The 12,573-nt window shown below is 46.7% G+C and overlaps 1 protein-coding gene across 3 annotated transcripts in view; it reads right to left on the bottom strand.

Moving 5' to 3' along the window:
- POU2F3 (POU class 2 homeobox 3) overlaps positions 1 to 12,573 on the bottom strand; it is an 80,079-nt gene that overhangs the window by 20,358 nt on the left and 47,148 nt on the right. The gene's annotated exons all lie outside the window — the stretch shown is intronic.

Raw genomic sequence — 12,573 nt, 5'->3', positions numbered from 1 at the left:
CGTGATGCTGATTCTAAATGGTATTTTAAGGGGCACCTGGATGGCTCAGTGGCTTAAGCGACCAACTTCAACTCACCACTTGTGGTTTCAGCCCCGTGTTGGGCTCTGTGCTGACAGCTCACAGCCTGGAGCCTGGTTCGGGTTCTGTCTCCCTCCTTCTCTGCCCCTCCCCTGCTCATGCTGTTTCCCTCTCTCTCTCTCTCTCTCTCTCTCTCTCTCAAAACTAAATAAACATAAAAAAAATTTTCTAAATGGTATTTTAAAAACTCCCCACCTTGCAAAGTGGAAAAAAAAAAAAAAAGGCAACCCTTTACCAGTCTTCCCCATACTGTTTTTTTATTTTCCTGGTCCACAAAATCCCACAAAGTCTGGGAGCCAGCTTCCCCTCTCTCTTCCCCTTGTTTTCCACAGTTATCTATCTTCTGCGTGGTGAGCTGCCTCTGCAGTCAGCCCTCTGCACCCACGCGGCTTTGATGATAGTCTTTGCCGGTCTCCCTACAGGTGGGGACACGTCTCCCTCATAGTCACTACTGCACTGGCAGCCCGAGGGGGCTGTGATGGCTTCTAAAACCTCTCTAGCCTCTCTCCACCACTCTTGGATGACAGCACCAATCACCCACCTGTGGGGCTCTCGGGTGTCCAAGGGCAGGGCTGGATGGGTGCACTATTTGGGCCCATCCAGAGAACTATACTCTTGCAGCTTTTCAGGAAGTCCACTGGGGCAGGGGGAGCCAAGTGACTCTGAATTCATATAATATGACAAAGAGCATAGGATCTAGACTATACCTTTTAAAAGACATTAGGGAGACCCTCTGATGGAAATTCTTGGCCATAGATGTCCTGGCTTAAACCATTTTCTTAATCTACACTGGGGATGTCACAGACATCCTGGAATCACTCCTGTATTAACTTAATCCAAGTAAAACGTTCAGACCAGTGGCTATATTTATGCTTCATTGTTGTGAAATGAATCTTTAGATCACTAAAGAAAGAACTCCCTTTGGTCGGTGAGCTAGGCAGCTCCTACTGAGTGATATCAGAGATTGAGGAGAGAGCTAATGTCCTAAATGCGGTACCTTGCACATAATGGGAATTAATGCAAGTTAATTACCTAAAAGACACAAACAGAACCCATTTCTCCATAGACTCCAGGGGGATACAGTCAGGAAAACGTTGAACAGGGAGCTAGACCTTGTGTCTAAGTCCTCACCCCGGCTTGAACTTACTACGTAACCCTGAGCAATCATTTAGCCTGTACGAGACTCAGTTTCTCCATCTGTTTGATGACTCTATGGGATTCTTCTCTCTTCCAGTCCTAACATGGAATCACAAGTTCCAGTTCCATAGTGCGTTTGGCAGACTTGGCTAGCCCAGGTTGCTGCGGCGTTCTAAAGCAGACCTAAAAGGGCACCAACAAGGGCTGGTGCCACCAAAGTTGGGAAGAGGATGCTTCTTTCAGGGACAGTCTTTACAAATCATTCCTCTCTTCTCTCACCTAAGGAGACTTATTCTGGAGCACTGGAAGCAGAGAAGAGGAAGGGAGAGAGACAGGAAGAAGGACAGTGGGGGCAGAGGGTTGAGACTTTGTGAAAACTCTAAAGACACGGCCAGCCGGGAGGGATTGCCAAGACGGCCCCAATCGCCAGCCCCAGGGTCCCTCGGTTCTTCCCACCCATGCTTGGCATCTCCGTCTAAGAAGCTCTGGTGTCCTACTTTCTTCCCCTAGAAATTAAGAGTTTTCACATCCTCGATTCTGGGGAAACATTTGTTAGCAGGTTTTTAAAAAGCCAGAAATAGACGATACAACTACTTATTTAAAACCACCACCACCACCACCACCCTTAAGGTTTGTTCGAGGAGATTTTAGTTAAGCAAAGCCTTTTGGGGGCCACGTCTCCTTTGTAGATCCACACCCCCCCCCCCCGCCCCGCTCCTGCCCCAGTGCATCCCTCTCCCAGTGCGGGGATAGGTGAGGCAGGATGGAGGAAGGGGGACAGAGGGAGAACATGGAAAATTGGAGCCAAAGCCACGCTGGGTAGAACCACCGCGGGCAGCTTGGCGGGGCTCCAGCTCGGAGGCAAGTGGCAGGGTTCCTTTATAGACTCATTATGCGCAATGGAGATAAGAAGGTGCAGCTATGACAGAGCTTGAAAACATGTGCTTTGCCTCCAACCTGGGTGCTATCTGTTAGAATCACTGCCAGGTCTTCCTGCAACACTTAATTTCAGAAACCAGCGCCATCATAAAAGAAAACTCACCCTTCCATCTGCTTCCCGGATCAATTGCCCTCCAAACTCGTTGAGGGGCACAGCTGACCTCCCAGTTCTAAAAATGAAGCGACCGATAGCAGGAAATTCCTCTGGGTGTTCGTCTGGGGCGTTCTGACAGCCCCGTGTGTCATTGTTGTGACTTTTTGCTTCGGCGACGTTTCACTCTTTCGTTTCTCATATTTCATTAGCCTATGGGTGCGAGCTGGTGACAGTAACCCCCCAAGGAAGAGAGTCCTATACAAACCAGGTTGAAAGACAGTAAAGGAGATTTCTTTTTCGGTGACAGATTCTAGAAGTCTCTGCTTTGGTGGGTGGGTCTCAGAAAGAGAGGAAGGGAGGAAGATACGTTAGCGGCTCTTAACAGCCTCCTTCGGCAATTCTCTTAAGAGTTCACGGGTGAAGAAACTAAGAAATTAAGAAACGAAGTCCTTCCCAAATCAAAAAATCCCTTTCACTGCTGTTGAATGGAAAAGATTGGAGCCTTTCCAGGCAACTGGGTGTTGGCTGTGGATCTGGAAGACGAGATAGAGAGACTTCTGTTGGAATCCCATTGACTTCTAATGTGAGAACCGGAGGCAAATTGGACGAAAATCCACTTTCCCCCGTACTTGTGAAAACCCAATCAAACCCACAGCCTGCCTGGAATCATGAAGACTGTCTCCAGAGTCCCTGTGGTGGTTCTTCTCACGCAAAGGGATATCTCTGCAGGCCCTGCTTGGGATGGACTAATCCCTGGGGACATGGGCCACCCAGAGGGCTCGGCCCTGTCATAGCCACTGACCGTCGGGTCCATCTGTTAGACAAGGTTTGTTCGCTCAGGATTTTCTCCACCCACTGTGCTGTGTACAGGTATTACACTGAGTCTTGGGCAGTGACCAGGGAGGTAAAAAGTCATCATGGGTGATTATCTTTTCTAATCCCAATGAACTCCCTGACATCACCTGCTTGAGAAAGCAGTAGCCTCATTCTGCGAGGAGAGAGCCCCCTCTGAGGGGCTGGAAGCCTTCATACGTTCCTTACTCGGCGTCACACTCCCAGCCAGGGGTGTGGGGACAAGTATTTGCCTTCCCATCTCATGGAGGCCCAGAGAGTTTTAGAGATGGGGATAAAGTTACATAACAAGACACTGGCCAAGTCCCTTAAGGGAATGACCCTCTGATTTCCCCCCGGTTCCCTTTCTACAAAACAATACTACCAACTTCCCAGGGGTGGGAGACAGCATAGACCGTAGGTGATGGAAAAGGTGGCGTTCTGGCCCAGATAGACCCACGGACCTCCTTATGAACCATGTTTTGGGGTCATGTGATGGGGCACGAGGGTGCTGGGGTACTCCTCCTTAGCCCCACCCATGACATTTTCACATGGTTTTCTCTCTCGGGGAAGCAGCCCCACACTAATGAACAGATCACTGGCGATGAAAACGATCAAAGCTGTTGTCCTGGTTGCATAACTCGTTTGTGGAAAGTGTTTCATAAACATTTCACAAGAAGGAGAATTTCAAAGCATGAACATCTCCCAACCTGCCTTCAATTACAGGCAGGATTTTTTTTTTCTTTCTCCCCCCCCCCCCCCTTCTACACTTCTCCTAGCAGTAAGGAGAGTTTCTGTTTTGTAACTGATCTATAAAGGGTTGGCAGCGAACATGTTGCTCATGAAAAGATCCTAAAAATATATTTCCAGTGGTAGAATGGGGCAGGCAAGTAACTCATCTCAGGTGAACAGGGCTGAAAGTCCCCCCGGAGATGTTGGCTTGCATTTTCGCTTGGGAAACTCTCCTCTTTCTGTGGTTCTTGGTTGTTCCCTGGGAGTCCAAGACTCCTGCCTTCAGATGCCTCTGGGAAGTGCCTGGGGAGATGGCCTCACCCAGGTTTCCAGTCAGAGCAATGACAGACCAGCTTCGAGGCACTTTTGCCCATGGACACTGGGATCTTCTCCCTGCCCGCATCAAACTTCTAGACAAAGGAAGAGAAGAGACAGGGGACCCTTGAATAAACTAGTAGCTCCTCAGGAAGCCGGGGCCACTTGGGGTTGCTACCTCCTGAAAAGGAACTTTTCAAAGAGGCATCCTTCTTTTTCTGGCTTGCACCGACTCTGGAAATGCAACAAGCTTATCAGTCATGTTATTTAATGCTTTGGCTTCAGTTCTTAAGACATAGCATTGCTAGTGCTGACACATGCGTGAAAAACCCCATCATTTTAAGCCTATAAAAGTTTTCTTCTCCCTCTGGCACATAAGTCCATGCATTCAAGTTTAAAAACTCTGGGAAGGGGCTGCGTCCCTACGGAGGACGAATCCTCACAAATGTTTCTTGGTGGCCAGGACTTGAACGACATCACGCTCTACCTTCCTTCAAAGCCTTCCTGAGATGCCCACCATGTTCCCTTCTGGTGGGTTGATGGAGGTTCTCTTTTTTCTGACCCCGATCCCCTTTGAATCACACCCTTCTGGCTCTCCTAGTAGGCCACCTGGTAGAGAAGAGCCCAGAGCTACTACTGTCTTGAGAGGAATTCCACAGAACTCTTGATTTGCCCACACAGAGAGCTGTTCTGCCCCCAAAGAAGTGAAACGGCAGGAGGTAGGAGGTGCAGTGGGGGAAGAAATGCTGGGCACGTTCTCTGAATCAAACTCTGAAAATGGTTCCTAAGCCCAGTGGCTATTCTTGGGAAGTGTCTGGTGAGTGAATGCAGTTTGGCATCACACTGGGTTCTTCTGCATACACCTGGGCTGCCTATCATGGAAGGACTTTGCTGTCCTTTTCAGAGCAGGAGATGATTTAGAAAGAAAGAAAGAAAGAAAGAAAGAAAGAAAGAAAGAAAGAAAGAAAGAAAGAAAGAAAAGAAAAGAAAAGAAAAGAAAGAACAAAGAAGGAGGAAAGAAAGAAAGAAAAAAAAAGGAAAGAAAAGAAAAGAAAGGAAAAAAGAAAAGAAAAAGACATCCAGGAAGCAAGTGCAAGGCTCAGGAGCAACCAGGAGTTCTGACTTTCGGTCCCATCCCTGCTTCTAACTAGTGGCATGATCTTTTTTTAAAATTTATTTATTTTGAGAGAGAGAGAGAGAGCACAAGCAGGGGAGGGGCAAAGAGGGAGAGACACAGAGAATCCCAAGCAGGCTCCGTGCTGACAGCGTGAAGCCCGATGTGGGGCTCGAACTCACGAACGTCAAGATCGTGTCCCGAGCCGAAATCAAGAGTCAGGCATTTAGCCGACTGAGCCACCCAGGCACCCCTGGTTGCATGATCTAATATTTAAAAAAAAATTTTTTTTTAACGTTTATTTATTTTTGAGACAGAGAGAGACAGAGCATGAATGGGGGAGGGGCAGAGAGAGAGGGAGACACAGAATCGGAAACAGGCTCCGGGCTCTGAGCCATCAGCCCAGAGCCCGACGCGGGGCTCGAACTCACGGACCGCGAGATCGTGACCTGAGCCGAAGTCGGACGCTTAACCGACTGAGCCACCCAGGCGCCCCGCATGATCTAATATTTTAAGTTACTTCATTTGGTTCTCTAGGCCTAGACAAAAGGAGAAAAGGAGACTAGATGGAATCTACTTAAGAAATTTATAATGCATAAAAGAGAGCAGGAGCAGACTTGGGAGCAGAAAGTATGCTGACTGTCTCACCAGCCCCATTTCACAGATGACAAAAGAGATCGAGGCTTGTAGATATTAAGAAACTTGCCTGAGGTCAGACTGCAGGTAAATAATAGAGATGAGATTCCGGTCCAAGTCTATGTGACTCCATAGTTCTACGTAAACCTAACTCTCACCTGCGAGTGATGGATTCACAGAGTCATAGACTCTTCACGGTGCACAACGTGCCAGCTACATGGCAGACATTCAACAAGTGTTGGTTCCCTTCCTTCCCCATCAGAACTGGAAGGAAATGCAGCTAGCACCTGGCCCAAACCGTTCATTTCACAGCTAGGACTCCTGAAGCCCAAGGAGGGGCAGACCAACTTGCTCAGGGCCACAGACCTAGAGTGGCAGGCAAGCCCGGCTCAGAGACCCAGGGCACATTAGGACAGGTCTCCTAACTCCCCACACACTATTCCGTCCATTCCATTGCACTGCCGCATGGCTCGGTCTTGTGTTTTTATCACTCAAAATATTGTTTCCTACATTTCCTTGTCATAACTCAGTAGCAACCCTAATCCCACTGCTCTAATGAGATTTCATCAGAAGAAAAGTCCCCGTTCAGAGTTCTTCATTACTACACAGACTAAGGTTCATGTCCAGATAAAGCACAATTGACTAGATATGATAACATAGCACTTGGCTTGGGACCCAGTATTCTGCGTTTCCTGGACTCTCCCCTGCAGGAATTCACTCCAGGGGCTTGATATTTGCTCATTTCCCTCCCTCATTATCAGGAAGCTAAGTGGGGTAGGCGAACGAGAGCATCAGCTCCAGAAAGAGAGAACATAATATTTTTGTAGCACTTTAGAGATCCAAAAGCACTTGCAAATATATCATCATTTATCCTTCATGATAATTCCATGAGGCCAATAATCTTATCAGACGTTTTTACAGATGCAGGAACGATCAGGAGAGCTGACCGAACGCGCCCACCATCATGCAGCCAGGAAGAGCGCAGCGTGACTTTCTACTTGGGTCATTCACCTCCAGACCCTCCCCCTCTTCTTCTGTACCATTTGGTCCAAGTGAGGCAACCCCATTGGCCTCCCCCCAGAATTTCCCATCCGAAAATGTCCCTGTGGACCCCTACCTCCTCTAAGTTCCATGTTGTTTTCACATTGGTACGTGGTTGGTGTAAACATTTTCACAAGGGTGGCCTGGGACTTTTATGTGCATGTGGGGCTTACATAGTTATTGAACGTAAAGTTTGCAACAAGTCTGAAAGGGATTCTCCTTGGCATTTCCTGGGTGACTGCCTGTGACCTGGAAGCCTGCCCCTGAGAGTTGGAGCATGGGTTACCAGTGTAAGTAAATGGGTTTCCCTGGTAATTTTTACCTTTTTTTTTTTTAAGTTTGTTTATTTATCTTGAGTGAGACAGAGAGAGCATGAGCAGGGGAGGGGCAGAGAGGGAGTGGGGGAGAGAGAGAATCCCAAGCAGGCTTCGAGGTCAGTGCCCAGGGTCCCACGCGGGGCTAGAACTCATGAAAGGTGAGATCATGACCTGAGCCAAAACCAAGAGTCAGACGCTCAACTGACTGAGACACCCAGTCGCCCCGGTGATTTTTACCTTTGAGAACAGTGTTCTAGCAAGACCGAGGGCCTTGTGTCTTGAACTGCTGTGGAACTCCAGATAAACTGAGGCACCCCTCGTGGCCTTCCAACACTGAGTCTGCTCTGACAGCATGGAGTAGCTGGTTTTCCACATGGCATGCTTGAAACACAGAGGTTTCCTGTCCCATAAAGGTCCCCTTCCCAGGTCAGTTTAGTTCAACGAGAATTTAGTATGCACCTACTGTATACCAAGGGGGAACTAGAGGCACGAACATGAACGGGGACCTGCCAGGTTAATCAAGAGACAGGACACGAAAAGCAAACAGCAACCACGCAATGCTTACAGCAATCACAAGCACGCATCGTGGTGGCACGGAAAGATTGTGACTCACCGTGGCAGGGCACAGCACGGCCAGAGGAAGGGGAGCGAGGTAAGGAGAGCCCCACAGAAGAAAAGTCCTTCTGAGCAGCCCTGAACGGTGAAGGGGGCTCCCCAAGGGAAGGCACGGAAGGGCATGTCAGGAAGTGGGAACAGCTCGTCCAAAGTTGCAGAGGACGAGATCAACTAGCAGTCCAGCGATGTTGCTGCTGCATGGGGGTGAGGAGAGGAAGGCCTGGACGAGCAGCCAGGGCCCCCGCACACCGTGCAGAGGAGTTTTGACGGACTCTGGGCGCAAAGTGTCACCAGAGGAGAGGGGAATAGCACGGAGAGATTTTTGTTCAGCTCAGTTACGCCGACGGCGGTGTGGAATACGGGTCTGAAGTGGGTAAACCGCAAGCAGGGCCACTGATTAAGAAGCTGTTGATGGCAACAGTCCAGGTAAGAGCTGATAGGGACATATGCGCCCAAGGCCAAAACAGCAAGGACCAGGCAGAGGAGACAAAAACGGAGAGATTTTAGGACAGAACATATATTTCCACCCTTGAAGCTTTATCCTTTGTAACAAAGGCCTGTTTATTTCAGGAATCCCCTGGTGAATGCCTGCGGGCCTGAAAGAGCGAACCCAGACTGGTATCTGAAAGGCCACGGTCAACCCAACTGCTCACAATAGCTGGAGCGGAGAGGGTTTGGGTTTCCAGAAGGCGTGCACAGTTCGGCAATGTTTAATTTTTTAAAAGCTAATTATGAATTTTAAATGAAAAAAAAAAAAAAAACACAACAAAAAACAGATTAAGGAGTGCCCGGGTAGCTCAATCGGTTATGCGTCTGACTTCGTCTCAGGTCACGATCTCCTGGTTCGTGAGTTTGAGCCCCACGTTGGGCCCTGTGATGACAGCCCTGAGCCTGGAGCCTGCTTCGGATTCTGTGTCTCCCTCTCTCTCCCTCTCCCCCACTCGCACTCTGTCGGTCTCTTTCTCTCTCTCAAAAATAAACTTAGAAAAAAAAAAGAAAGGTTAAAAACAGTAAGCACTCAAAATGTCATATCCGTATAGAACTTTTTAGCTTACGAGGTGTTAAAGTTAGTTGTAGGGTTCCTTCTTTTTCCCGGGCAGAGGGACTCCTGAGAAGTTAAGGGGCACATGATATAAATAAACATACATACAGATATTGCTGTGTGTGCGTGTGTGTGCACACGTCCATGTTTAGCAATAACAATAGCTAAAAATAATAATAGCAAAAATAACCCAATCTCCTTCTCTCCCCACTTCTTGAGTCACTGTCTATACCAGCAGGCAACACCTGGGATGTGGCCTATAGACCTTAGAACTTTCTGTGATGTTCTACAGTTTACAAAGCACTTTCAAGCATACAATTTTGGTTGAGTTTCAGAATATCCCCATAAGATGAAGAGGCAGGTGATGGTCTTTCCATTCTACAGTTGAAGACAACAAAGTTCATGAGAGGTAGATTTTCCCCAAGTACATAGCTGGCTAGCAGGAGGCCCAGGGTCTGAACCCAAGTCCTCTGCTTTAAAATTCAACACATCTTGGGGCGCCTGGGTGGCTCAGTCGGTTAAGCTTCCGACTCTTGATCTTGGCTCAGGCCATGATCTCACAGTTTGTGGGTTCGAGCCCTGCTTCGGGCTCTGTGCTGATAGCGTAGAGTCTGCTGGTGACTCACCTCTCTCTTCCTCTCTGTCTGCCCTTCCCCTGCTTGCACTCTCTCTCAAATTAAGTAACTAAACTTAAAAACAAAAATTCAACACATCTTTAAAATCCCTAGGATATCCTCCCTCCAGATAAGCAGATTTTCAGTCCCAAAACCTATCCCTTGCAGCTCCAAAGACTTTTATTGCAGCTTAGGATAGAGATGTATTGGTTTCATTTTGACTAGAGATCTTACTAAAAGGTAATGTATATATCTCTACTTTCCCTTAAAGAGTACTTGAAAGATAATTTAGTCAATGACTCAAGTCGTAACTGTGAACTCCTCTTAAAAGCAATCATGCCCTTGGGGGTAGCAAGTGTTTGGCCTCTGTTGGCTGCAGCACTAAATAGTCCCTAGTTGCTTTTTTCTTTTTCTTTTTCTTTTCTTTTCTTTTTCTTTTTCTTTTCTTTTCTTTTTCTTTCTTTCTTTCCCTTTCTTTCTTTCTTTCGGCTGCAGCACTAAATAGTCCCTAGTTGCTTTTTTCTTTTTCTCTCTTTTTCTTTTCTTTTCTTGTCTTGTCTTGTCTTGTCTTGTCTTTCTTCCTTTGCAGGTCTATTTTTTTCCAGGTTTTTAAACTCCTTTCTCACACCAGGTTTTTATCCGCTACTATTGGTATGCTTGCTTTTAGCATACCCCTCTACCAGCTCAAATTTGCAGTTCTTATTTGTGAAGGGCTGGAAACACCAGATCATTAAACCCATTACAACTGTTTCTAAAATAAAACTTTAAGGCCCTGAGAAAGGGCTTGGTACGAGGTCTCATTTTGCTTCCTTATTTTTAGTTGGGTTCTAAATGGGTGAGGCTTTGGGCTCCCTGGATAAGTGAGGCACTACATTAGGTCTGGGTAGCTCCCTTTTACATTGGGCTCGCCCTTTGGTTCAATTTCTATTGAGTACATAGCTCTCCTATTACCCTTCTTAGCCTGGGATAGGGCTCTCGGCATGATGGTTGTTCAAACCACTGTAATTGACAGTGTAAACTCAATTGTCTAGGGTCGGGAGCAGTTACCAAATTGGTTATGAAAAGGCTGTGTGAACCTGAGTCAGAGGATTCTCTAATCATGTATCTGTTTCCCTACCTATAAAAGGGAAATAATCTCTGATTCTTACCCAGATCTCAAGGGCTAGGGCTAAAATGTCTATGAAACATTCCAAGGAAGGCTCTCCTCGCTTTTGGTCACCAAAACAATATGAAGGTAATGACTGTTGTGCATTTATTACCTGGGAGACCTACTTGCTTGCTGCCAGAGCACGATGCCTGTCATTTCGTAGATGCTTATTAGATCTACGGGGAATGAATGCGTGAACGCTTTCAACAATCCTAGAACACAGGACACTGGGTCTCAGAAAAGCAAATGATTTCCCGAAGATCGTACACCTAGGAAGTGGCAGAATACCACCTGGTTCTGAGTGGATCCAGAATCAACTCTCTCTCCACTGTATCACACGGACTTGAAAAGTCACGCCACACTAGGCTGATTTCCTTTCATACAGGGTTTCTAGAAATAAGGATCTGGCAAATGCTATAATTATTGTATGCGTGCGTACAGTACATGTATGCACGCACTTTGATAACACATATATTTCAGTCTACCCATCACCCTCTTTAAGTATAATATCCGCAGGTGGACGACGTTCAATTATCAGATGACATCCGGTTAGGCCAGAGCACAGTGGGATCATTTGTGCGTTCACTGATCCATTTACTCTGTCAACAGATGTGTATCGAGCAGGTACTATGGCTATGTTGTGCTCTGATTGCAGCCATTCCCAGCACAGATGAGACATAGTAGGCCTGAGCATACACGTATGTGTGCTCGTATACGTGTATGCATGTATGTATGTATGTATTGTCTCTGGAGGTCAAGATGGGGTCATATGGGTTGAGATAGGATTAATTAACATGTCACCGTCATCCAGGCGGGAGGTCTCCGGTGACATGTTGTAGGACTCTGCGCGTGGCCAGTCTAAGAATGTTATCAGTAAATTGGATGAAGATACAGCACACGTACCTCATAAATCTCCGTGTGAGGAACAGGACTACCTAGTACTTTGCCCAAAGATGTCAATTTTTTTTTGAAAGCTTGAAAATATGGAAGGAAGGGAAGAAAGGAATAAGATAAAACATAGGGAGCAAATGTCACAATCGTTTACTTAGAATATGAAACTTAAATGTACAAGTTGAGGCAACATTTAACATTTAAAAATACTCGAGAGACATTAATGAATTCTAAGAGCATGCAAGTTGACAGTGTGATAGAATTATCTTCTTAAAAAAATCTGGAGGCTCGGCGGCACGAATGGAAGTAGAGCATCAAGGACGCTTCCCCTCTTTGACCATATAAGTTCCATGAAGACAGGCCTACTACTGTTTCATCTGGGCTTGGAATGGCTGCAATCAGGGCACAACACAGACACAGTACCTCCTCGATACACATCTGTTGAATAAGTAAATGGATCAGTGAACGCACAAATGATCCCACTGTGCTCTGGCCTAACCGGATGTCATCTGATAATTGAACGTCGTCCACCTGTGGATATTATACTTAAAGAGGGTGCTCGGTAGACTGAAATATATGTGTATCAAAGTATTGAGGCACAAATGAATTCAAAGAGGTCATCAGAATACCGTAAAAAGAAGTACTTGAAACAACCTAATGTCCATCGACAGGGTGGTAAGAAAGTAAAATGACACTGAAACCATAGAATGTTACATGGTCGTCAACAAAAGTCATACAACTATCTGCCATGAAACAACCCATATATCCTATTTTTTTTTAAAAAAAGTTTTAATGCTTATTTATTTTCAAGAGAGAGAGAGAGACAGAGCATGAGCAGGGGAGGGGCAGAGAGAGAGGCAGACACAGAATCCGGAGCAGGCTCCGGGCTCCAAGCGGTCAGCACAGAGCCGGACACGGGGCTTGAACCTGTGAACCAGGAGATCATGACCTGAGCCAAAGTCAGATGCCCAACCGACTGAGCCACCTAGATGCCCCTGTAAATCCTATTTTTTCATTTAAAGAGAAAGT

The sequence above is a fragment of the Neofelis nebulosa genome, chromosome 10, assembly GCF_028018385.1.
Source record: "Neofelis nebulosa isolate mNeoNeb1 chromosome 10, mNeoNeb1.pri, whole genome shotgun sequence".
Taxonomy (NCBI): domain Eukaryota; kingdom Metazoa; phylum Chordata; class Mammalia; order Carnivora; family Felidae; genus Neofelis; species Neofelis nebulosa.
This window is presented reverse-complemented; position numbering and strand designations above follow the sequence as displayed.